The sequence below is a fragment of the Onychomys torridus genome, chromosome 15 (genome assembly GCF_903995425.1).
Source record: "Onychomys torridus chromosome 15, mOncTor1.1, whole genome shotgun sequence".
In the NCBI taxonomy this organism is placed as follows: domain Eukaryota; kingdom Metazoa; phylum Chordata; class Mammalia; order Rodentia; family Cricetidae; genus Onychomys; species Onychomys torridus.
The window spans coordinates 59,831,854-59,858,573 of record NC_050457.1 but is presented as its reverse complement, the minus strand read 5'-3'; the positions used below and the strand labels follow the sequence as shown (position 1 = coordinate 59,858,573).

Below are 26,720 nucleotides of genomic sequence, written 5' to 3'. Positions count from 1 at the left end.
ATTTTAGAATGATCATTTTTTATATTGATGCATTATATTGCAAGCCTTTATGTGGTATAATTTTGATCATAAGCTTTTGTTTATATATTTTGTTTATATGTTCTATTTAGTCATATGGTACAATATGTTCACAAGCCTATGAAGTATTTTTATAGATTAAAATGTACATAGTGAAATACTAATTTACAATAATTATAAAGAAAATATTGTTTAATACAATTGTGTGCCATTGTATATTATTTACCATCCATTGTAAAAAAAAGTTTAGTTTTGAAAATATCTTCTAGTAGTGTTTGTTCTATGAGAGAGAACATAGATTTTTATGAATAAAATGGATTGTAAAAATCATTTTTAATTATATCTAAGTATTGTTTTAATAAGAAAACCTATCCAAATATCAACTTTTCAAGTTTCAGAAAAATCTTGACTTGTTATAATTCACTCCTTATGTTCTGATATGAAAAGATGTTAGTAAGAATATAACTTTTCAACCAAATACAATTAATGGGTCTGAAATATAATTATTCACCTTTTCTACTCATATCTTGTTTTTGTTTTTTTGACATAAGAAGTTTCTATGTTGCATAGGCTGACTGTGTATTCAGCCCCTTTCTGTTGCTGTTACCTGGTAGTAGTATTTTTGGCTTGAACACCCATTCCTTTCCCATATGTACCATTCACAACCAGGACACGTTTTATTTGAGAAAAAACATATCTCAACTTGTTTATATTAACCACATTTTAATTGGAAGGAGAAGTTCAAGTAGGGAAAGATGTGTCTTAAAGACAATATGTGAGAGTTCCGGTGTTTGTATTCTGAGGTTTCCAGGTCACATGAATGATTCTAAGCAGCAGAATATATAAATGCCAATCAAGTAAATCACTCTCACACAGCCAATGACTCGCTGAACAAAAGCTACTCCTGGGAATTGGAATGACCTTACATTGCCAAACCAAAGCGAATTGAAAAGTTTAATGCCATGGACAGATTTTGACAGTGGTAATGGTGCTGGCGTCCTTGGCTTGTTCCTACTCGGGGGAGTTATAACTTCAAAAGCTTTGATTTTTGTTTATCTTGACAAGTTCTTCAAATATATAGCTCTTTGGACCCGATGGCTCTGGCATGTCCCATTTCTCTTCTCTAGATTTGGAATACACCATACACAGAGAAAAACATGGTCCTTTTTCTTTAGAATGACATAAATTAACACTATAATCTTACTTTAGTAAATAAATATGATGTATATAATCATTAATACAAACTGAAATTACTGTTATTAATATTACATACAATTTTATCCTTTTTGTTTGTTTGTTTTATGAGACAGGGCTTCTCTGTGTATTTTTGTGCCTTTCCTGGAACTCACTTGGTAGCCCAGGCTGGCCTCAAACTCACAAAGATCTGCCTGCCTCTGCCTCCCAAGTGATGGGATTACATCAATATAAAATAAATGATGTATTTAACATTTAGGGAAAAGATATTCATTTTGCTCACAATGCTGATGTTCTGGTCTGAGATGAGCTGTTTCATAGCTCTGGACTCTACTGGGGTATATGATAGCAATGGTAGGGTGAATGTTATTTCATTAGGTAGATTGCAAAATGGTACGAGAAACAGGTTGTATTTCTACAACTCTCTCAAGAGCATATCATATGCTCTATCTCTAAGTTTTCATCACCTCCAAAGTTTTCATCATATCCAAAATAATAACATGAATCCATTATTTACATGGGCTTTGGGGAAACATTCAACATATAAACCAGAGCAACAGTCTTCACTGTTTTGATTAATGAATTTTACATTACTCTTCTGTGTCTTTTGTTATTAAATTAAAGTTAAGATCAAAAGTACATACTTCACTATAATCATTTTCTGCTGAAATATGACTATTCCTAGTCTAAAGAAGAGCTTAATACCTTTCACAAACACCTTGATTTTCTTCCCCTCTTTTGCCAGCATTAATTGAATGCAGTCCTCAGTGTTTCTGTAGGGTCACCATTTTCCTCCCTATGTATGTAACTGTCACTTATGTAAGTGAATATGGGATATATTCCCCTTTTCTACCACTTCTCTGTTTCTCTCAAGATTGGGATATATGCCAATATCATATTTATCCTATCTAGAATGAGTTGTAAAATAATGGAGTGCATGCTTGTATACATGGAGATTGCTTATGTTCCTGTCATTAGCAATATTTTATGGAGTTTTATGTGTTAAATTACCCAAAGGGGGACAGTTGTTTTTAGAATAATATTTAGCTTTAGAATCTAACAAAGGAAGCAGATTACACATTTATGAAATATTAACATGTATCTCTCTTTAGTTTCCTTCATATTGTACTAAGATGAAGGAGTAATAATACTAGTCTGGCACTTGTTTGTGTGGCTTTTGATTTGCAAGTTCTTTCCATTCTGTCTACCCTTGTAGCTTTCACATGTGAACACATGTTTGTGTAGAGCATTATTCAAGTACTGATTTGAGTTATGTCATCGTTTACTGTCTAATACATTTTGGATATAAAAATAAAGATTAAAATAAATTCCTTCAAAGAGCAACCAAGGTAGATAACGTGTGCATGGGGCTTACGATACACAAATGAAAGACAAAGAGACATAATCTCTTACCTTGAGATACATATCTTCCTCTGTGACACCCCTGCCCCCAGTGACAACTGCAGTTCACTATGGAAGAGGCCATTTTTCTCTGTCAGACTTGAATGCAGTGATGTTCTTCAGCATGTATTTATCCTCTCTGTTTCTATTTTTCTGATCTTGGTCTATCCAATTCTCTCTCTCTCTCTCTCTCTCTCTCTCTCTCTCTCTCTCTCTTTGTCTCTCTCTCTCTCTGTCTCTCTGTCTCTGTCTCTCTGTCTCTGTCTCTGTCTCTCTCTCTGTGTGTGTGTGTGTGTGTGCCACTTTTCTACTTGGCTCCTAAGTTTTCTCTTTATGTGATTGTGAATATATAGATAGATAGATAGATAGATAGATAGATAGATAGATAGATTGACTGATATATACTTCCATGGATTTTACAAATATATATATCCCTTTACACTTCACCCTTCCTTTTCACTTTACCTTCTTTTGTACACACACACACTCACACCCACACAAACGATGCATAATTTACACTTCACAGTCTGAACACATTCTTGTTCTGCATCTCTTAAATAGTAAAGAATCAATCATGCTAACCCACTTACAGAGCCCAAGTTCTTCAGTTATACTCTGAAAACCTCCTAAGAGTCTAAAAATGAACAGTCTTATTCATAATGATGACAGCATACATTTGATTTGCATAGAACCTTTTCAGTCAAACTGTTAAGTGGCCCAGTTAGACCTCTGACTGCAGGAAAGCATACAGAATTATTGAAACCCATGACCTTGAAAAGCCTCACAGTCACCTCATTGTAAGAAAAATCACAGTTGAAAGAAAAAAAAAAAAGCTATATCTGTGTTACAAATTTAATTACACCCGATAGGAAATTGCTTCTCAGGGCTGAATCTGTGGATGTCTCATATGGTATGAGGGAAGAAACTCAAAAAAAAAAAAAGAAAGAAAGAAAGAATGAAAAGGAATTGTTTGGAGATTCACTTCAATGACCAATTTAATGTATAATTCCTTCATAAATAACATCTTAGTTTTATTCTATTTCATTGCTTACATTTAGTTATCTCTGTTTTAAGGAATTGAAATTATTATAAGAAATAAATTTACTTGTTTAATATCATATATTTAACAAATAGGTATGTTTTGGATTCAGGCCCAGCAATAGAAAAAATACATTTTTTTTCATCCTTGTAAAAACATCAGAAACCCACTCATTCTTACACTCAAGAATCCTTCTGTTTGTTTTGTCCTATTCTGAGGTGTTCGTTTTTATTTTCTATTACTATATTTTGTTTCATAATTTATTTAGAAGCCTGTTTGTTGTCTAACAAGAGACAGAAAGGGAGTGGATCAGTATTGAAGTGGAGTTGGGGAGGAAGTGGGAGAAACACAAGGAAGGGAAATCATATTCATAATACATTATATGACAAAATGCACTTTCCAATAAATTAAAAACAACTCATGACTATGAAACAAAACAGCTTTTCTATTAACCTATTGTACTACTTCCAAATCTCTATGAGAATTCCATTCCTTTGTGAAATAATTCTACTATTTATAAATTGCAGGTAATTAGGAAACCTACTAAGTTTTATTTGCCATCACAGTCTTTGTTTATTTTCAAAAAGTTATACATGAGCAAACTCTAAAAGTGAGAAATTTGTTGAAGAATTGCATCCATACAAGGGTCAGAAACTGAATTTCACAAAAAAAAAAAAAAAAAAAATTTCTGGATAAGTGATAAGTATAGCCATGCCGGCTTTTTCTCAAAATATTTCATTGAAACAAATGGTATTCAGAGCAAAAATAGCACAAGATCATTCAGTTGTTCTGGCTTTCTCAGCTTATCCATTTTCAGGAACTGACAATTCAATATTGCAATTGATATATATTTGTAAATGCTGTTTGCCACAGTTATGTGTCTATTTAAATAGGAATTGGGAGTGTGTGTGGGGGGTGTTCTTAGGTTTCAAACTTACAGAAGTTGTTACTAAAAAGGAAAGGAAACTCAAAATTTTGATTGTTTTCCAATTCTGTCTATTTCCCTACTACACGTTGCTTGTTCTAGTAACAGAACCATGGATTTTTTAAATCTGATAGTGGTCATTATGTTCTGTTATTGTCATGATGCTAATTGGAAAACTATTTTTTATGACTTTCCTTTGGATTGAAATGTAACATTCATATTTTTGCTTGTTTTCTTCATTTTGTTAGTAGCTATGGTTAACTAAAATTTTAATTAAACTACAGGTGTCAGCAGTTTATTGAGTTTTGAAATGTTTAATTATCTAAGCCAAAAATGTTACTTGGCATGTGCTTGAAAGTGGATGCTGTGTGGAGTGTATAAACCTTTGTTCTTTCCAATCTTAGCTGTTCAAATTAGACATGGTTACATGTTATTTGGAAAGGAGCAATTTAAGTATATTTAATTCAAGGACTAGCATGGTCAATTTAACCACATCTTGACAGGGTGTAGGGACTCTGCTTCTATTCCTGGATTCATGCTTTAAAAAGGCATTGGAATTTAGTAAGAAGCTCACTGGCTTTGTACATTCGTATCATTATCACTTTCACTGATCTACTAATTCTGACCTACCACACAGGGATCTATAATGATTAATTGGGTAATGTGCATTTAGTGCCTCCAGCTACTTCGAATAAATGTACTATATGGCTATTAAGCATTGGTATTATAAGATATTGCTGTGATGCTGTATCTGACTGACCATTCTATGGTTATAAAGAAAATTATTTCCTGGAATAATGTGAATGAATACATATTGATTTAAAAATATATCTTCTGGAATATGTTTAGTATTGTGAATGAGCTAAGCAAAGGGCAATAGTCAATGAAGTTGAATTGCATGTTTAATGATGCACACTTGCTACCAGACAATTTTACAGATGTTTTACTTTCACAATTATCTATGTAGTTACTATTTTTTTCACTCTTTAACTTTATAAGACAGCCCAATACACTGACACTTTAATGATTCACCCAAACTACAGGGACTGCAAATTTTGGAGCCATAACACAATGATGTCACAAAATTAATGTTAACCACTCTTTTGTATTGACTTCTCCTATATTTACATTTATATCTTATTTATTGTTTTGAACAAGAAAGTATACATGATTGGTGATATGTTGCTTCATTTATCTCCTTCAAGACAAACTATGAGATGTTAGTACAGGAAATTCCTCTTGAAAATAACTGCGAGATGGATTAAATTACAAAGAAAGCAGTGTAAGAATGCTTAGTCTCTCCTCGTTTCAGCTTGACCCTCCCATTTCTCTACGTTCTCGTACTCCTCACCCTCTGCCACCACCACCCCCTCACCCAGTCCGCTCATGGAGATCTCATCCACTTCTCCTTTACAGGATCATCCATGTGTCCCTCCTAGGGTCTTTCCCTGTTAGCTAGTCTCTCTGTCCATCCCTTCCCTCCCATTTAGTATCCACTTATGAGTGAGTACATACTGTGTTTGTCCTTCTGAGTCTGGATTACCTCACTCAAGATGATATTTTCTAGTTCCATCCATTTACCTGCAAATACATGATAGATGAGGACATCATGGGAATAGGAAGAGGCAGGGTGCTGGGGAGGCTCTCAGGAATCCACAAGGTTGACCTCACCTCGGTCTGCTGGCAGTGGTCCAGAGGGTACCTGGACCAGTCTTCTCTGGTGATTGGCCTAGCAAATAACCTAGCTGTCATCATAGAACCTTTGTCCAGTGACTGATGGAGGCAGATACAGAGAACCATGGCCAGGAACCAGGCTGAGCTCCAGGAATCCAATTGATGAGAGAGAGGAGAGATACTGCAGGCAAGGAACATCAAGATCATGATGGAAGGATGTACAGAGATGACCGGCCACACTAGTAGAAGCCCATGAACTGTGGACTGGTGGCTGTGGAGCCCACATAAGACGGGACTAGGCCCTCTAGATAGGGAAGATGGTTGTTTGGCTGGAACTGTTTGGGGGGCACCCAGGCAGGGGGATCTGGATCTGTCCCTGGTCTATAGGCAGGCTTCTGGAACCTGGTGCCTATGGTGTGATACCTTGTATAGCCCTGGTGCAGTGGGAAGGGGCTTGGACCTGCCTAGACTCAGTGTGCTGGGCTCTGCTGACACCCCATGGGAGACTTTGATTTGGGGGATGTGGGGATGCAGGATGGCTTGTGAAAGAGGGCTAGGGGGCAGGAGGAGGGGGGAATCTGTGCATAGTATGTGAAGTGAGTAGAAAATTTCTTAATAAAGAAAAATGAAAAAAAAAAAGAATTCTTAGTCTAAATGAAGGCAGTTTCCTTTTGAATAATCAGCGTTTGCTTACTAACTAGTCCTTATAGGTGATGTTTTCAGTTGGATCTTTTACTTAGATGTCTCATTTTTTTAAATAAACATTAAATAAAATCAAGACATACAAAATGAGTTGTTAGTATGTTCAAATGAAATAGACATGTATCAAATGAGATGATTTGGTTTGTAAATAAAAGAAAACTTCATTGTAGTAATTTAAATAATAAAATAATTTTTGCCTCTCAAACTAAAGGGTCAAAGGAGCATAATATTTAATCTATTACTTATTTTTAATTGCCAAGTACATTTATAAGCAGGAGTATGCACATGGAACATATTTGGAAAACAGATAACAATTTGCAGAAGTCAGTTCTTTCTTTCCATGTAGGTCCAGGGGATTTAATTCAATCATTGATACTTGCTGTGGGATGTCTTTTTGTATGTTGTGAATATATGTTGCTCTGATTGGTTGATAAATAAAGCTGTTTGGCCAATGGTGAGACAGAATAAGATTAGGCGGTACATTCCAACTGGAGAGACTAGGAAGAGGAAGGGCCAAGTCACCAGCAAGACACAGATGAAGCAAGATGATGAAGCAGAACTGAGAAAATGTACCAAGTCACATGGCTAAACACAGATAAGAATTATGGGTTACTATAAGTGTAAGAGCTAGTCAGTAATAAGCCTGAGCTAATGGCCAAGCAGTTTTAAATATTAAGGCTCTGAGTGATTATTTTATAAGCAGCATCAGGACCACAGGGCCAGGTGGGACCAGAGAAAACTCAACTATATTTGGCACTCAACATGCGTCACTGATATACATAGACCTGAGAAAGCTTAAAGGTTCTGAATACACAGAAACAGAGACACACTGCACATCCCAGTCTCACAGTCTGATGCCAAAAGCAGCACAGACTTGTCTCCCAACAGCTGCCTGTGAAATGGAGCTGGTCACCAGCTGCCATGAGCTAAGCAGCATGGCAGATTCCCATCTCAGTACACAGAGGTGTCTCTAAGCCATGCAAGACTGGTGAATTTAGCTTTTCCTAGTCAAAAAAAAAAAAAAAAAGTTTTCTGGACTACATGTTGTTGGATGGAGGTATAGACTCACTGCTTCTTAGACTTATTGGTGAGCATGGATCCCAGAGCTGGCAGTAAATGTATTACCACCATGTTGGGAAGCTGAAGTGGGCAGAGTCAGCAGCCAAGGCTGCTGCATTGGTCCTAGCCAAGCAGCTTAAAAGTTTAGAATTTCTCCAGGTCAGAGAAGGATTATAGATTCACAATAAGATAGATTCCTATGCAATAAAACTCTAAACTATTTTACAGTGTGTGTAAAAATGTACATAGGCTTGGAAGAGAGAGAAGAAGAAATATAGGCAGTTATACAAAGAAATATAGTTTTGAAAAATAAAATCTTTAAAGAGAAATACCCAGACCTGTCCTTAGTGCATGAGCTGGCTGTTTAGAACCTTGGGCTTACACAGGGACACTTTGCTCAGCCTGGAAGGAGGGGACTGGACCTGCCTGTACTGAATCCACCAGGTTGAATTGAATCCCCAGGGAAGTCTTGGCCCTGGAGGAAATGGGAATGGAGGGGAGGGACTGGTGGGAAGGTGGGGGTGGGGGGCGGGAGGGGGGAGGACAGGGAAACTCATGGCTGATGTGTAAACTTAAAACACAAATATAATAATACAAAAAATGAAAAAAAGATTCAGTAAACAAAAAAAATATAAAAGTTAAGTCACATAAAGATGAAAATCACACACAGTGTCTGCATTATATTGTCTTTGGGATTTTTAAACTACAGAAAGACATTTGATTGTAAAGGATGCTGAGTTAAACCAATATGTATAAATTATATATATATATATATTAAAGGTATCTTGACGTCAAAATTTGTGTCCAAGGATACATTATTTTAGAAAAGAGATTCTGCTTTTGTTTCCACAGAAAGTGAGAACATATGGATTACTTCTAGGCTAATATGGTTTTATCAGCCAAGACCCCCTGAAAGGTCTCTAGATGATCCAACATCTAGGACAGCTTCAAGGCAATTGGCTCCGGGAATACACATCATAGACTACTCCAGTCAGGACTTGACCATAATTCTTAATTTTCTTAGAATATCCATAAGATTGCAGTGCCCCCAAGCAGCAGGAAGTAGTATGAGAAGCTACGACCAAATGCCAAAAATATTGTTTATGAATGTTTATTTTATTTAAAGGTGGTTAATCATAAATGTAATCCCTTTCTAAAGAAAAAAAGGGATATTATAGATAGGATAAAAGAGTAGAATATTAAATCTACTTTTAAGGAGCAGCAACTTGCTTAAAATACTTTACATTGCTATGGATTTTAGTATATTGATACAAATTTAAAGTCAATTATGTAATAATTTATGTATATTTCTATGTTTGTTAAGGTATTATGTTTATGCAACTTATTTAAAATTATAATGTATAATTAATAAATATTAATTAGTCATCTCTGATAATCAAACTTGTACTCATGTTAGCTAAGTTTTTAGGTATACATAAATATACTTCAATTAGGTAGGTCATCTTCAAACTCATCAAAGACCTACAGAATATGGCATTTTAAATGTTTTAAAAACTTTAACTTTCTGGATATTGAGACATGTTTGCTCCTGGCAGCACCAATCTACTTCAGACAAGATGATGATGAGCATCAAAGAAACTCCATATGGTGTTTGCTTTCTTTATGGCAAAAATTAACCATATGGGCAAGAAACCTCTCTTGCCTGGACTGTTTTGACAGTATATTATATAAACTAGACATGCAGGACATATAGGAAGGTAACCATTAAACTTTGCAAGATGAGATGGTCCTTCAGATTCCTGCTTCACAGAGGAGAAGGCCAGGCACAAGGACAAGTGACTGAAAAACTCCAGACCTATAGGCTGAGGATGGATGCCTCAACATTACAGAAGAACTTTGGGTGACTGTCCAGGTTGCCAGCTGTCTCTATCTATTCTCACAAGAATTTTAGAAATTCCTTGCTTGTATTTTCCATTTTCTCAGGTATTATTATTTTCCTTCTCAGGTCTTTGATGTAGTTGAAGACTAGAGAGTTATAATTATAATTTTCCTTGGTTATGACAAAAGGTAAATCAGATATGAAATCTTAGACTCACAAATACAGGATTGATAAAATATTTTCTCTAATTTTGCCAAACACAAATAGACTAGATTACTGTAACTGTAATTCTTAATTGATAACTGTTCTGTTAAATGTCATTTTACTGGGTTAAAGTTAGAACCTTCCTTTTTGATTAGACAGAAATGGGGAAGTGCTGTAGGATGTCTTTCTACATGCTGTGAATATGTATTGCTCTGATTGGTTGATAAATAAGGCTGTTTGGCCAATAGTGAGGCAGAATAAGATTAGGTGGTACATTCCAACTGAAGAGACTGGGAAGAGGAAGGGCAGATTCAGGAGTCACCAGTCAGACACAGAGGAAGCAAGATGAATAGGCATAACTGAGAAAAGGTATGAAGTCAAGTGGCTAAACATAAATAAGAATTATGGTTAATGTAAGTGTAAGAGCTTTTCAATAATAAGCCTGAGCTAATTGCTGAGCCGTTATAAATAATAGTAAGCCTGTGAATGATTATTTTATATAAACAGCTTTGGGACTATGGGGCCAGGAGGAACCAGAGAAAACTATCAGCTACAGATATTGGTAACAAAATTTTACCAGCTGATCCATCTCACAGCCCAGCAATTTAATTTTTAGTTAAATCTGTTCAGTATGGTCAATTACATGTAAATGAGTTTCTCCATATGGGGGTATGTGCAAGTGGCTGCGGATCCATAAACAGGCCCCTTGGAGCAAAAGTGACAAGTGGTTGCGAGCTATACAACATGGATTCTGGAAACTTTCATCTTCTCAAAGATCAAATATTATTTCCCCAGGCCTCCAGTAATTTAATATCTAATGCAGAGAAACTCACTCTGTCATGATCCATGGACTCTTCAGTATGAAGTCTCTGCCTTCATTTCTCCTTTGCAAGTGGTTGAAGTGGCGTCCCCTCTCTTTTTATACATGTGAATATCAACAAGCCAAGGGAAGCCTCAGTTTCCATTCCTTCCCATTAAAAACTCTCTTTAATTCTTCCAAGTTCTCAAAGGATAAAACCTAACTGTGTGGATAAATTCCTAAAACTAGTAGCAAGGGATATAAAATCTTCACAGGTAGCTAAGGTAATCTAGACTAATTCCCTTCATCGTGGACTAAGGCTCTGCTTTTCTGAGTCCTATGCTTAATAAATAATTGTTATTTCCAAAACACAATTAGTACCCTCTGAATAAGAAAGAAAAGTAGTATTTACTAAATAGACAACTGTATAGAGTTGGCTATTATTTGTATTATAAATATATATATATATATATATATATATATAATATATAATATATAATTACAATTAAATATAAATATATTTAAATATGTAAGTTTCCATGGCCAAATTAAAAGACTTTTTAGTCCAGCAGATTCTGTGGCACTCCTACACCACATTTGTTTACCTTGTTTGACAATTATGAAGGTGACCCACAACTAATTTTCAAGTCCAAATACAGATATCAGGTCTATTATCAGACTCAGTAATATTCATGTGTAATTACATGACCCTTTAGCAATAAAATCAACATGCATGTTAAATATATCCATAAACCAAACAACACCTAACTTGCATGACCAGTTATAGATTTTATTTCCTTTTCAACTTCAAATTCAAATTTGATTTTCAGTGTAACGGTTTTCATGCACTGTGTGTATGTACTCATACATTACAAACATGCATATGTGCCCAAGTTTGAGTGTATGAGGAACTTTTATGACCAACCTCCTTCTATAGTTGTAACAACATTTCAAAGCATCTCCTGTTCTATTTTACAACACTGGTTAATGTTCTCCTTCTATGAGATGGTAAGATGTAATTTGCACTATTTTTATTACAGTGTGAAATCTGTTATGTGCTCTAGTTATTTGTGTAATTATATTGTTCCTTCTACTCTACTAAGATAATAAAGGCACAGCCAACATTTACGTAATGTATAATTTTGCAGTATTTTCCTTGGTCCAATAATTCCAGGAATTTCATTCAAAACATTTGGATAATTCTCAATTTAAAAAAAAATTGTTGATTTTATTAAAGTTAGCATGTAATATGACACTCAAAGTGGAATGGGTATATGCCTCAGTACCCATAAATACTTAAAGTATCACTATGTATTGATTTCTTAGCAGAACTGGCGTTTGGGGACATATATTAAAGTCTAATTAGCATTATGAGTTATAACTCACAAAATAACTTCAAAATATATTGTTATTTTAACTTCACATAATACTGAGTATAGGTAGATAGAGAATTGATATTAACCACATTCTTTAGACAAGGGTAATCATAGTAAAGTTTAGCACATATCTTCCTCTGCAAATTTAAATAAAATGAAATTAAATTGTAACTAAATATTGTATTGCCCTCACTACAATTTTCTAAATACATGCTTCTATATCTGTTAGCATTTGAAATTTCCTTTAACATTTGGGAAATTGCACTGTGCCTTGTAAATACTTCTAAAAAGTTTAGGTAAACTTTTATATAGTTTAAGAGTAAATAGCAAATAAAAAGCAAGAAAAATGTAGGAAACAAGCATGACAGTGTCAGTATATATTGTACAATATTGATATGGAAAACTTATTTTTACTTTATTAGTTGAAGATCTTATGGCATATCTAATAACTTGTCCAAAAATGCAATTAATTATATTTTATTTTCTGTCAAAATTATGTGTCAAGAATTTAGGGACAGATCAGGTGTAAATCATGATTTGAGTAATTGGTTCTGACAGAGCTCCAGGTAAGAAACAGGATGACTAATCCCAAACATAATGAATATAAATGGAGCTTTACCTGACTTATTAAGTGAACCACAGGAATTAGTCAATACCATTTGTCTTGAGAACAAGTAGAGAATGAGCCAATGTACATGAGAAAAAGCTTTATTAATGTAGCTGTGCAATTAGCAAATGGTGATTTTAAAATGTAATGCATGTTTTTACCCAGATATACATTGGAAGTTGAACCAAAATATTATTTAAAATCTACATTAAGTCCATAGTCATTTAGTTCCTCCAAAAAGTGTTTATATCTTAGCCATTAAGACATTTTACCTAATAAGGGAGAATGAAAAGTTTTATGACAGTTCTATGAAATACGTCAACTTTTTATTTATTTTTTTAGGCTGAATAAACTCTCTGATTATTCTAGTTTAGAAAAAGTTTTAATATGTGTTACCTTCTCATTTAACATCACAAATTTAGTAAATGAAATTTATAGCTAAATGTTCCTTTACAAATCATATTAAAAGTGGAAATTAGTACAAAACCATTTGGGAAAACTAAAAATTTGCTCAAACAGTGGAAAAAGTAAATGAAAATACACACTGAGGACACATAGTTTAATTAAGATGGTCCTGAACAGAGGATTTTAGAAGTGCAATATATGAAGTTAGTCACCATAATAAGTGAAAGTGTCAATGACAGACTGCAATTTAGGTTTACTATTTTAGTGTTTCTGAAATTTTCTCTTAGAACAATTAAAGGTAGCTTTGGTTTCATCATTTAGCAATTAGTACTAAAGTATTGGATTTCTGACACCGAGGGTACAGTCATAGAGGGAACTTATTCTGTAAGACTGATACAAATGTAAAGAGACACCCTCCCATAAAAATACCAAGTAATCTATAACATAATGGAGGCAGGGATGATTCTTCTTTTCTTCCCTCTAAAATCCTTACTTAGTTTTCCTTTTTACCTTTCCCAACATCAAATGAATGCTTATATATGACAAATATATAATTAGTTATAAGCTAGTTTAAACAGCTCTTCATAATCTTTACCACAATAATAAAATAAGACTGAGAATGTAGCTCATTAGTAGAGCACTTGCTTAGCATATACCAACCCCTGAATTTGACCTCTAGTATCTAAGAAGAGGACAATGGGGACAGGAGTTCAGATCAAAATAGTAAATGCCACCACCACAGCTGAAAATGAGGGTTTGGGCCACTTTTGCCATGGCTGTGAATAATATATGGCTGGCTTGATGGAGTGTGGATTTACTTGGGCTTGTAGTGTCCATTAACTAGGATCTGGGGTGGTGTGGTGGCTAATGTCGTTTATTCTGTGACAGCAGAAGCTTATGAGTGAATTTTTTCACATCTTGGTAGATCAGGAAGAAGAAAACTTTTACCAAAGGCAAGCAAGCCTATGACCCTTAGAGGCCTAATACCAATGGCATACTTCTGAACACCCTCCCTTGTCCTTCAATGGTTTTTATAAATTATAGAAAGAGTGATGCCAATTGGGACCATGTGTCAAAACACATGAGCATTTAGTGGACATTTCACATTCAGAGCAAGTAAAGTGATGTGACTCCAGCATACTCTCCACTGGTGACGTCCTGCACTCCTATGCTTTCATTGGACTCTGCAGGGAAACAAGAATGCTTGCCCTATACTGAACAGCAGAGGTTACTTCCATTCTTGTATCATGAGATGATCATACTTTTATGTATGCAGAATGATAATCTCTTTAGGTTCTCAGGTCTTCTTTTTATTTATATTTCAGCTTAGAGCTGAACCATAAGTCAGGACAAGCTCCTACAGATGATAATATCCAGTGTGGCCTCAGCTGAAATGTTGAGGGTGTCCTGGGACATCACCAATTTAATTACTGCCATGTTCACAAAAGCTTTTCTTTGGTTATTATGAATAATGTCTGATGAGCAATGTGGCTACATTCTTCTCACAAAGGTTAATAATTATCCTCAAGTGATAAATACTTATGAGAATGATGTTAATACTTTCCAGAAAATTATTTTTCATTATCTACATATTTCTGGCTTCAAATATATTTATCTGTTATAAAATTAATATATCTTTGTATGTTAGACATCTTATTCTTCTATCATCATATGCCACTAAAGTCAGTTGATGCTGAAATGACTGGCTAATCAATAAAATAATGTGTAGTACCCAGTTTTCACTATGAAAGTTTGCGCCAATTTAAAGATATAGTGTACAATAGTAATACACGCACATACACACATGTTTACTACAAAATCTAGGTATTTTCCATCACTTTAACTTGAAAACGTCAGTGAATGACACATGACTAACATTGTATTTGGGTTCTATTGTATTCAATACAGTATTATTATAAATTTGAGAATAATGAGTTCTTTTTTAATGCATAAATATCTTTTCAAATTTGATTTGTATGTATATAATAGTTTAATAATAACAAGTATATAAAAATTGGCATTTGCTAATAACATTAATAATCTAAGGACCAAAAGTCAGTCTTCGACATGGCTTAAGCAGCTAATAATTCAACTGAAACTAAGTTCAAATCCAGAGACATAAACTTATTCAGGTTTTGATTAAACTTATTTTTGTCTTTGTGGATTTCTGGGGACCTCTCCAGCACTCTACTTCTTCCGATTCAATACTGGCAATGGTCGAGAGAGTGCCTGAGCTGACTTACTCTGGTGATCAGATAGCCAAACACCTTAACTGTCACGATAGAACTCTCATCCAGTGACTGAAGGAAGCCAATTCAGAGGTCCATGGCTAAGCCCCAGGTGGAGCTCCAGGAGTCCAATCAGCAAGAGAGAGGAGGGATTGTATGAGCAAGAGATATTGAGACGGTAATAGCCAAACTAGTGGAAACACATGAACTGTAAAGCAATAGCTGAAGAGCCCCTATAGAACTGGACCAGGCCCTCCAGATAAGTGAGAGAGTTGAATAGCTTGAACTGTTTAGGAGGCACCCAGGCAGTGGAACCAGGACCTGTCCTTGGTACATGAGCTGGCATTTTGGAACCTAGGGCCAATGCTGAGACACTTTTCTCAGCCTTGGTGTAGGAAGGAGGGGGCTGAACCTGCCTCAACTGAATCCACCAGGATGGGCTGACTCCCAAGAGGAGACCTTGTCTTGGAGGAGTTGGGAAATGGGGGGTGGATTGTGGGTGAAGGCTGGTGGTGGGAGGAGGGAGGACAGGGGAATCTGTGGCTGATATGTAAAATTAAATTGATTATAAAGTAAAAATATTTTTTAAAAATGAAAAAAACTTTTTTAACTTTTTTATTATTATTATTATATTTGTGCATTAATTTTACACATCAGCCATGGGTTCCCCCATCCTCCCCCCTCCTCCCCCTAACCTCACCTTCCCCTCAGCCCCTCCCCTCCATTCCATCTCCTTGAGGGTCAAGATTCCCTGGGGATTCACTTAAACCTTGTGGACTCAGTACAGGCAGGTCCAGTCCCCTCCCTCCAGGCCAAGCAAAGTGTCACTGTGTAAGCCCAAGGTTCCAAGCAGCCAGCTCATGCACTGAGGACAGGTCCCAGTCCCACTGCCTAGGTGTCTCCCAAACAGTTCAAGCTATTCAATTGTCTCACTTATCCAGAGGGCCTGATCCAGCTGGGGGCTCCACAGCCCTTGCTGGTGGGAATGCAAGCTTGTACAGCCACTTTGGCAATCTATATGGCGCTTCCTTAGAAAATTGGGAATCAATCTCCCCCAAGACCCAGCTGTAGCACTCTTGGGCATATACACAAGGAATGCTCAATCATACCACAAGGACATTTGCTCAGCTATCTTCATATCAGCATTGTTTGTAATAACCAGAACCTGGAAACAACCTAGATGCCATTCAACTGAAGAATGGATAAAGACAATATGGTACATATACACAATAGAGTACTACTCAGCAGAGAAAAACAATGACATCATGAGGTTTGCAGGCAAATGGATAGATCTAGGAAAAAATCATCCTGAGTGAGGTAACCCAAACTCAGAAGGACAAACATGGTATGCACTCACTCATAGGAGGATACTAGATGTAAAACAAAGATGAGTAGACTGCTACACAACTCCAGGGAGGCTACCTAGAAAAACGGGACCCTAGGAAAGGCACAGGGATCACCCAATGAGAGAGAAATGGATGAGATCTACATGAACAACCTGGACGACAGAGGGAGTAATGAAGGGCAAGATTTGAGGGAAAGAAAGCTTAGGGGAGCAGAAGATCCCAGCTGGATCAAGAACAGAAAGGGAGAACAAGTAACAATAGACCATGATAAATGAAGACCACATGAGAACAGGAATAGGCAGAGTGCTGGAGAGGTCCCCAAAAATCCACAATGATACATCCTTTGTAGACTGTTGGCAATGGTCCAGAGAAAGCCTGATCTGACCTAGTCTGGTGATCAGATGGCCAAACACCCTAAGGGTGGTGCTGGAACTCTCATCCAATAACTGATGGAAGTGGATGCAGAGATCCTCAGCCAGGCCCCAGGTGGAGCTCCAGGTGTCCAATTGTCGAGAAAGAGGAGGGACTGTAGGAATGTGAATTGTTGAGACCAAGATTGTAGGAAGCACAGGGACAAATGGCCAGACAAATGGAAGCACATGACTTGTGAACCAAAAAAACTTATTTTTGTATAATTGTATTATAAATGTTTAGAATTTACATCAGCAAACCACAGACAATAAATAAATAAAAGAAATTGGAAGCTCTAATTAAATAGCTTCTTACATTCATGCATATTTTTTCAAATGAGTAGTATTAACATTTCTATGAATATCTATTCATGGTTTTCCTTCCCTAAAGAAAGTGAATATGGAGAATCAATTAATTTTATTGTAATTATGTGTTTTGCTCTCACATAAAGGTTAATGGCATGTTAAAGAAAATTTTTGTGGAGACAGTTAATTGTCTTTATACAGTTTGTTTTTTAAGATTTATGCTATAAATAGGAAACATCAAAAACTTTTTTAGATTTTTGAAATTAAATATAAACTATGATACATTTCTCATTATCTTAAAGTTAGATGACTGATTCAATGTTTCAGAAGTTAATGATTATAATGCAAATTGTTACTTTTCTAAAACATTATGTATAAACTCTTAAAGATTGTTATTTATTTAAAAGTTTAATTAAAGCCAAAAATATGATGGTTTATGTAATTTTCTTCTGTGGTCTAGATATTTTTAAAATGTTTAGTTGGATTATTTTAGTATTTCCACTAGATAAAACTGAAGAGTACTATATAATTGAATGAGGGCTTTAGAAACAAAAAAATCAAATTTATGTAACAATAAAACTTTCTATTAACATAGCATATAAATTCCTATCTGTTAGAATCTTAGAGAGATACAGTGCAAATTTTATGGACCCCATCTTATGAATTTAGAAGCATTGTTTCACTAAACAAATACAGTGTGCAGGTATTACTATACATAAGAGACAACTATCAGCTGGGCGGTAGTGGTGCATTCCCTTAGTCCCAGAACTCGGGAGGCAGAGGCAGGTGGATCTCTGTGAGTTCGAGGCCAGCCTGGTCTCCAAAGCGAGTTCCAGGAAATGTGCAAAGCTACACAGAGAAACCCTGTCTAGAAAAAAACAAACAACAAAAAAAAAAACATACAACTATCACAAGGAAAAAACAGAAGCGGCAAGTTCAACATGTACACATGATCTTGGGCTGTGATGTGGGAAGATCGTCCTTAAAGATGAGTCTAATTCAGAGATAGTAAAACATTGAATATAGATGTCATTTACTAGACAGCTTGGAAGTTCGCATTAATTTCATTTCTGCATACTTTCTCCTACATATGTGAATGACATCATAGATGATACAGGTAATAAAAAGCCCCATTATTTGAATGCCCAACTTGCAAGCTTTGTCCTACTGAGTCACAAATAATGGCTCACTGTTCTCAGTACTTTTAACATGACCATCAAATGCCTACATTTTCTACTTATAAAACTGGATTGATACCATGGAGAAATGTCTCACTACTCTTCCTGGGTAGGCGGTTGTGCTTTTGTGACTGATTAAATCTTTTTTTTTAAAGTAAGATAATTTCTTTATGAAACATTGCTATACTATTGAAAATGTTACAATTTTTGAATTGGATTCTCTTTAAGATGTAAACTAGTTTCACCAAATTTCTAACTATTCTGTTTAGTATCTGATTGTCTTAACTGTATAGTGCCACGTTTGCAATATATAAAGATAGAACAGTTCTGAAATCAGATCTCTACACCACACCCCCAAATATAGAAGCTGAAAGCTGTGGAGGATATAAGATAGAGACTAGAGAAGCATAAGAAATTATTGACTTATTTTTATGTTCTGTCTTTATATCCAAAGTTTGGCTAGTCTGCAAAGTAACTAGAGAGGGTCCAGTGATGGACAAATCAAGAAAATTCCAACCTAAAAAGACACATACTTGTACCTGGCCTTCCAACTACTAAGGAAGTGACATGAGCCAAGGAATGCAATGTTTCAATTCGTATTTCAGTACTAAGTAGATAACCATGACAAATCTTAAGGTTTCATGGAAGGAAAAAGAATATATTTAAATAATTAGTGCATCTCACCTGAGTAGGAGCTAATAAAATCACTTTTGTTCTTGACAGACTAGTAAATAAGAAAAAAATAATAAAATGGATTCAAAAAGTTGGACTTGGTTTTAAAACCAAAACCAGTGTTACCCTACCAAATACATGTCATTTGGCTGTCACTAAAGACATTTACAATAACATATTTCAACTGAGCTGACTTTCAAGGTTATGTGACTTCAATACAGCACACATGCTTTGCCTAGGGCTCATTCTTCATCCTCCTCCTTGATAACTTTAGCAAGACCTTTTCCTTGGGTATCAGTTTCTAATCTTAATAGTTGTTCAACTTGTTGCCAAAAGCAAGTAAAGAGTGACAACTTTTCTTTTATTAATTTGCACAATAATAAACTGAGACCTGAAATGAAGAAATCATAGAATAGAAAAACAGTAAATATACTCATTTTGATCATGAGTTTTCTCATTGGGGTCTCTGGTACAATCCCTATCTTAAGAAGAACAAGAATGAAGTTAAGGGAACTGTAAGATGACCTGTGGAGCGCTAAGATATATAAAGAAGTGAAAGATGCTCATGTCATCACACACTGTACTCTTCTCACTTACCACCTCTTAATACTGAAAGCATGACTACCTTGAAGGTTTTTCTTAAAATCTAGTCTAATTAAAATGTCTACTATATAGTTGGAACTTAAATTTGTTATTGCTGTGTTATAAATTCTCAAGATATTTACCTAGATACTTCCTCGTAGTTCCTATTCTTCAGACATAAGACATTCTGTGGTGGTATTGTGTTGCCCAAAATGTGGTGTACCCTAATAAATTTATCTGGGGTCAGAGAACAGACAGCCACTAGATACAGAGCCAAAAATGGTAGCTAGAAAATGGGTCAGAGCAAGCCATAGCAGAAACTGGGTGGTTATGGTGCACACCTTTAATTCCAGCACTTGGGAGGCAGAGCTAGGTGGATCTCTGTGTGTTCAAGGTTACAGGCAGCAGGGTGACACAAGCCTCTAATCCCAGGGAGTGACTGGCAGAAAGAGATATATATAAGACCTGAAGACCAGAAACTAGCAGCATTTGGCTGGTTAAGAATTTGGTTGATTAAGCTATTCAATTGTTTCACTTATTGGGAGGCATCCAGGCTGTGGGACCGGGACCTGTCCTCAGTGCATGAGCTGGCTGTTTGGAACCTTGGGCTTACACAGGGACACTTTGCTCAGCCTGGAAGGAGGGGACTGGACCTGCCTGTACTGAATCCACCAGGTTTAAATGAATCCCCAGGGAGTCTTGGCCCTGGAGGATATGGGAATGGAGGGGAGGAGATGGGGGAAAGTTGGGGGTGGGGGCAGGAGGGGGGAGGACGGGGGAACCCATAGCTGATGTGTAAAATTAAAACATAATAATAATAATAATAATAATAATAATAAAAGGGAAAAAAAGAATTTGGTTGGTTAAGCTTTTAGGCTTCTAACAGCAGTTCAGCTGAGATTCATATTCAGCTGAGATTCATATTCCACTCTGAGGAAACAGAATCAGCTGAGGAACTGGCAAGGTGATGTGGCTTGTTCTGTCTCTCTGATCTTCTGTGTGCACCCCAATAACTGGCCTCAGATTTGATTTTATTAATAAGTACCTTTAAGATTCCTGCTACAACACTCTATTGCTTACCTTCAAAAATAAACTCTTTGTGTTTTAAATTTCATGTTTACTATATTTACAATATTTCCCCTCCCTTCATCAACAACTCCCATGCAGTATTTACTTTTTCTCACTACATATCTAATTCATGGTGCCCTTTTTATCATTATAGTATATAGAGGTAACAGACAGTAGCATTTTCCACCCATCTGCATCTGTTTGTATATTTTATTATTTTTGGTTTGTTTTGCACAAAAGACTAATCCTGAGGGTAAATGTGCTCTACAACTGAGCCGCACTTTATGAACTGATATTTGGATAGTCCAATATCATTAATGGAAAATAATGCTGCTTGTTCTGCAGTAATATTGAGGGACTTTATAGCAAATACAAAATACAAAAGAGCAAAGACAAATTTGACTCTTGTATGATAGCCAGAACAAATTGTTGTGAGTCTTGAGTCATTTATTTGATTCTAAATAACCTGATAGGAATTCACTGGGGCTCACCCCAGGAAATTTTCCCTCCTTAAGTGTCTTTGAGTGGGATGGATCTTTATGGTCACATACCTTCCACTATTACAAATTCTAATTTTTTATTAACTTCTAGTAATCACAGCATAAAATCTAAAGAGAAACAAAATTGCCTTTTTCAGTGACTGATTAAAATATACAGATGTGTAAATTATTAAATGTTGGCACTATTTTCATATAGTAAGCTCTTCAAATGAAATTTAATATTGATATCTTTTGACTTCATCCTGATGGTGTGATATAAGTTCTAAAGCTTATATCTAAATGTATATTTAACCTTTGTTGCTTATTCATAAACTTTTTAAAATACATATTTTATGGGAAAACACAACAGAATTTCCTCAGATGTGATTTATAGCATGTTCTATATATACCTATATGAGACACTTTGGTATTGCAAATAAATTTTTAATAATGCAGTTGATGAAAATTTGAATATTTATATTTGCAATTTGGTAAAAGTAGATATGAAAGTGTGATTTGAAAGGTATTTAATAATGCAAGGGGTGTTAATGAAAAGTATCTGAGTAGATTTGTTGAAGAAAATGCTATTCATTATAATTTTAGAGAATAAACCTAATGTCCCAGAGTATTTCAATGTATAAACCCATTAAATAAAATAGGGGTTCTATTTAAGAATATTATAATAAAAGAGGTAAAATTCATATATTCCTTAATCCTTCAGGCATACTGTCAGTCTCAGTAACTAGGCCTTCTAACTAGATCTGATGATTGATCAACTAGTTCCTCTTATTTGCACTTCAGTGAGGATACATCACTGGTGTAACTAATTAGTGTTACTTATTCACTACTTATTTCTCTTAGGCAAACATTTCCAGACACACATGTAGCATCCTCTATTAGCAGAAGACCAGTGCCTGGCACTTTGGCAGATGGTTCTCATGCTGCTGGCAAATGAGGAGGCTGAAGAGAGACACTTGTCATCTCAAATCCTAGAAGTCAACACTTTTATCTGAGACATGGAAATGTCTGCCTTTATATCCCTGAATTGGAAAGAACCTCAGTTAAAAAAAAATTTACAGAGGGCCAGGGAGATGTCCCTGAGTAAATGTCTGCCAAACAAGCATGAGGACCTGAGTTCAGATCCTTAGAACCAATGTAAAGCATGACATACTAGCTTCCATCTGTAATTCTAGAGCTTCTAAGTGGAGATGGGAGGTGGTGCAGAAGAATTAGTGGTCTCAGACCAGTTAGTTTGGTGTATGCAACAGTGAACATCAAGGGTCTCTGTCCTAAGATTGAAAGCAAGATCCAACACCTGTATCTGTCTGTACTCTGATATCCAAGAGCTAGATATGGCATGCACATGCACTTACACATGCATGATTACACATACACACACACACACACATACATACACACACACACACACACACACACACACACACGCACAACTTTAAAAAAAAAACACAATTGCAAGCCACGTATTTGTGCCATAAACTCTTCAAATGAAAATAGAGATCTCTTTGTTTCACGGGAAATTGAAGAGTGTCCTTTTCTTGCCTCTCATAGCATTCACACTTGGCTTTCACCAAAACTTTGGCCATTAAATCAACATTCCTTTTAAACTTGGGAATGTTCACTGAATATCTCAAGAGGGCTGATTCTCTTCACTTTCAAATCCATTATGACCCCAAATGCATTAACCTGCACTGTCCACATTTCTTCCTCTGCTGTCACATAAGATATATGCCACATAAAATAAAGATCATTGACCTTGAAGTCGGTGGATGAGAAAAAGTACATTTAGTAACCCAGACTTGATCTAAGCCCTGTCAGTGTGATTTCTTACTCCACTTTGCGAAAGTCGTGCCATGCGTTATCACATCTGGGTTCATGTCTTAACAGCTGAGGCAACCCTCTAGAACGGGCAGGATGCTTAGTCACACTTTAAATGTGCTGTTGGCATTGTCACTGTGATTTAAAGTAAGAGTATTGTGCAGGGAAAATACAACTGAAATGAAGAGCAGAGGCAAGACAAGGAATGTGTAATTAACATTTCCAATTATAATTGGCATTTCTTGGCAACTCTTAGGGGTGGTATGTAGATACCCTACCCTGTACTTTATTCAGCACAGCATTGGAAATGAAAATGGGAAACAGGTCCGATCACCGCAGCTTCATCTGACAAATTGTCACCTACCTACACCATTACTGTGATGTACAGTCTCAGAAAACTTTCATAAAAGCCTCCTGCCTATTAGCATTTTAAAGGGCTTTGTGGCTATCATATCCTCATTTCAGAGCTAGGGATGTTTCATTATCCTCAATTAAAACTCCCTGTGAAGGAAGATTGGCAAGCACGTATTTATATATTTTCCTTACAGGCAGCAAGGGAGGCATGGATTTTGTAAAGTAGGCAGGGTGCTGTTCTGTGTTGCACTGGGAAGCAATGCTGATTTGGAATAACTCTCTTTGTGTGCATCTATCCCTACTGAATGTAAACCATAACTGTGGAATGCAGTTTTCTCAGTAGCAGAGAGCTACTGTGGCTTCTTATGGTGATTCAGTTATGAGAGAGAACCATGAAGCAATGCTGGAAAATTTCCTGAAATTCTTTTCATTTTGTTAAAAGGTGATCACCTCCCAAACCAATGTGACAACTTTAAATCATCCTAGTTACACTCAGATGTAAGCTATATACACATTTCTTGTAAATTGGCATTTTTCATCTTTAAGAACTTAAAGCACTTTCATTTGTACTTTTGAAAATATAAATTAATTAAAAACAACTTGAGTATATGACCTGCCTGTAACTGACAGAAAAGCTAATATCCAAAACCAAGGTTGGTATAGTTACGGTGCTATTGTGAATGCTTAGTTCCTACCACTAATAATTGACTTATTTCAGCAAAGAATATGCACATACATTATTAATTAGTATTAATAATAAATACTTTAAAAGTCAATCACATTCTTATTAGAATCCAACCTACATAATAAAGATGAATTTCAATAATAAAATCTAAATAAATCACATGCTGAGATCTTTTATTTTATATACAACTAAGGTCAAAACCAATAATAATGAATAATAGATCTATCATTTTATTACTCATAAAAAAGTAGATGATCTACCTGGTTATTTATATTTATTTTGTTAGGCACCATATAAGTCAAGTAAATGTTAGTAGTCTTATAAGATCTGAGGGAATTTATATAAGCCTATTGATATTTTTTTTGTTTAATATGTAGCTAGCTTGCTTCTTTTGATAACATTATGAACTTGAGAAGGATAAGTAACAGCAGTATATTATTGTTGTTTTCCTTTTTAAGTTTTAGTAGTACTACACAGAGTGGCTTGTGTGCTTTTTTCACTCCAAGGGAAATATGTCTCTACAGCAAGCCAGCATCCTCCTATAACCCCTCAGGCTGGCCCTGTGTGTCTCACTAGGGCTGAATGCTCACAGCTGGTGTGCAGGCTCTGTCATCCCTGCACTTCTTGGCAGCAGATGCCTCTCACTTAGGCACAGATGCTGAGTACCCACCCATCCCTAACATTAGCCTTGTGTTCTGGGCTAATTGGGCCAGCAGAGTCACAATTAAGATTTGAATAATTAGGTAACCAACATGATTACTTTTGTAATTAATTCTCATATTGAGTCATCATCATCTGTCCTGGGTGACGACCACTGGGTTCAACATTAATTCAAATGGACCATTTAGTGAGGATTAAAATAAAGGAAACAGCAGAAGCACCCTCACTGCTCCTCAGAACAAATGCAGTATTCATTAAAGATCATCTTTCCAGTAGTGTTGTATGGGTATGACTTAGATGATGGAAAGTCATTTCAAGTCAGTTAACGTTACTGCGTTTGGATGTTGCAGAATAGAGAGTGAGCCTTACAGCTCAACAGAATGTACCTTACACTCCTTGACAAAGTTTGTATTATAGTAAAATTACATACATAAAATCAACTTCAAAGTAAGCACCTTCTTTTCCCTTGCTCTCACAGAGCCACAATGTTAACATTTCACATGACTTGCTTACACGTTTCACCTTTTTGTCTGTTCTTCATATCTTGTCCATCCCTACCTCCAAAAATATCACCTGCAGCAATTCTGATACTGACAGACACTGTAACTCAGAATCCAGAGCAGAATTGTTAGAGGTGAATTTTTCTGCCCATTTCTCACAGGAACTGGGTTGAAACCATATTGATTAATTACCTTTTCCATGAAAGGATCCAGTATTTCCTTGAACTATTTTTCAGAATTGATAGAGGGATAAAAACACATGAAATAAAAAGGATCTGGGAGAAAACAGAACTGCAGTACCGGTAGGGATTCTGATGGTTTAAGAAGATGTTTAGCTCTTAAGCACAAATGCTGGGGAAAATTTTAAATCTAACAAATAAACATTCGTTCTTCTAAGGAAGTCACATCCTACTCATGACTTTTGTCTACTTTGAGGAAATTAATGTTTCTGGTGACCAATATTAATACAAATCTCAATGTCTACAAACTTACCATAATTTCACATATTCTGGAATAATGTTTCTTGGGGAAGAGCACATTCATAATTTTAAAAAAATTAAGAAATATCAATTGGATATTGTGGCTTAGGCGGTGAAGTTACCTGCTGCTGAGCGTGACAATCTGAGTGTGATTTCTGGTATGCACATAGTGAAAGGAGAGAACCCATTACTTCAAGTTTTCCTCTGACTTCCAGATACATGTTGTGGAACATGTGTAAATGCTCATGAGTATGTGTGTATAGAAACACAGAGATGCATACACACACAAGATAAATCAAAAGTTAAAAAAGAAAGACATTTAATGATGTAACTTGTTTAAACTAGATTTTCAGAGAGTGGTCTTTGAAGTTGTAAATGTTATAAATGTTAGATTATAGGAAAATTTTGATTTATTTTATTTTACTTATTTATTTATATATATTTTTATTAAGAAATTTTTTCATTCATTTTACACACCAGTCAAAGATCCCCCTCTTCATTCCTCCTGCCGCCCCCCCTCCCCCCCTCGCCTCTCCCTCCAAACCCATCTCCCACTTCCCCCCACAAGAAGGCAAGGCCTCCCATGGGGAGACGCATCCAGTAGAGGCAAATCCAAGCCCTTCCCTCCTGCCTCAAGGCTGCACGAGGTTCTTTTCATTTTTCTGACAACTTTGCTAATCTTTGAGGATTGCGC

The 26,720-nt window shown here is 35.9% G+C and overlaps 1 protein-coding gene across 2 annotated transcripts in view; it reads right to left on the bottom strand.

The window, feature by feature from the left end:
• The window catches only part of Cdh12 (cadherin 12), a 684,197-nt gene that overhangs the window by 376,888 nt on the left and 280,589 nt on the right, over positions 1-26,720 (bottom strand). The gene's annotated exons all lie outside the window — the stretch shown is intronic.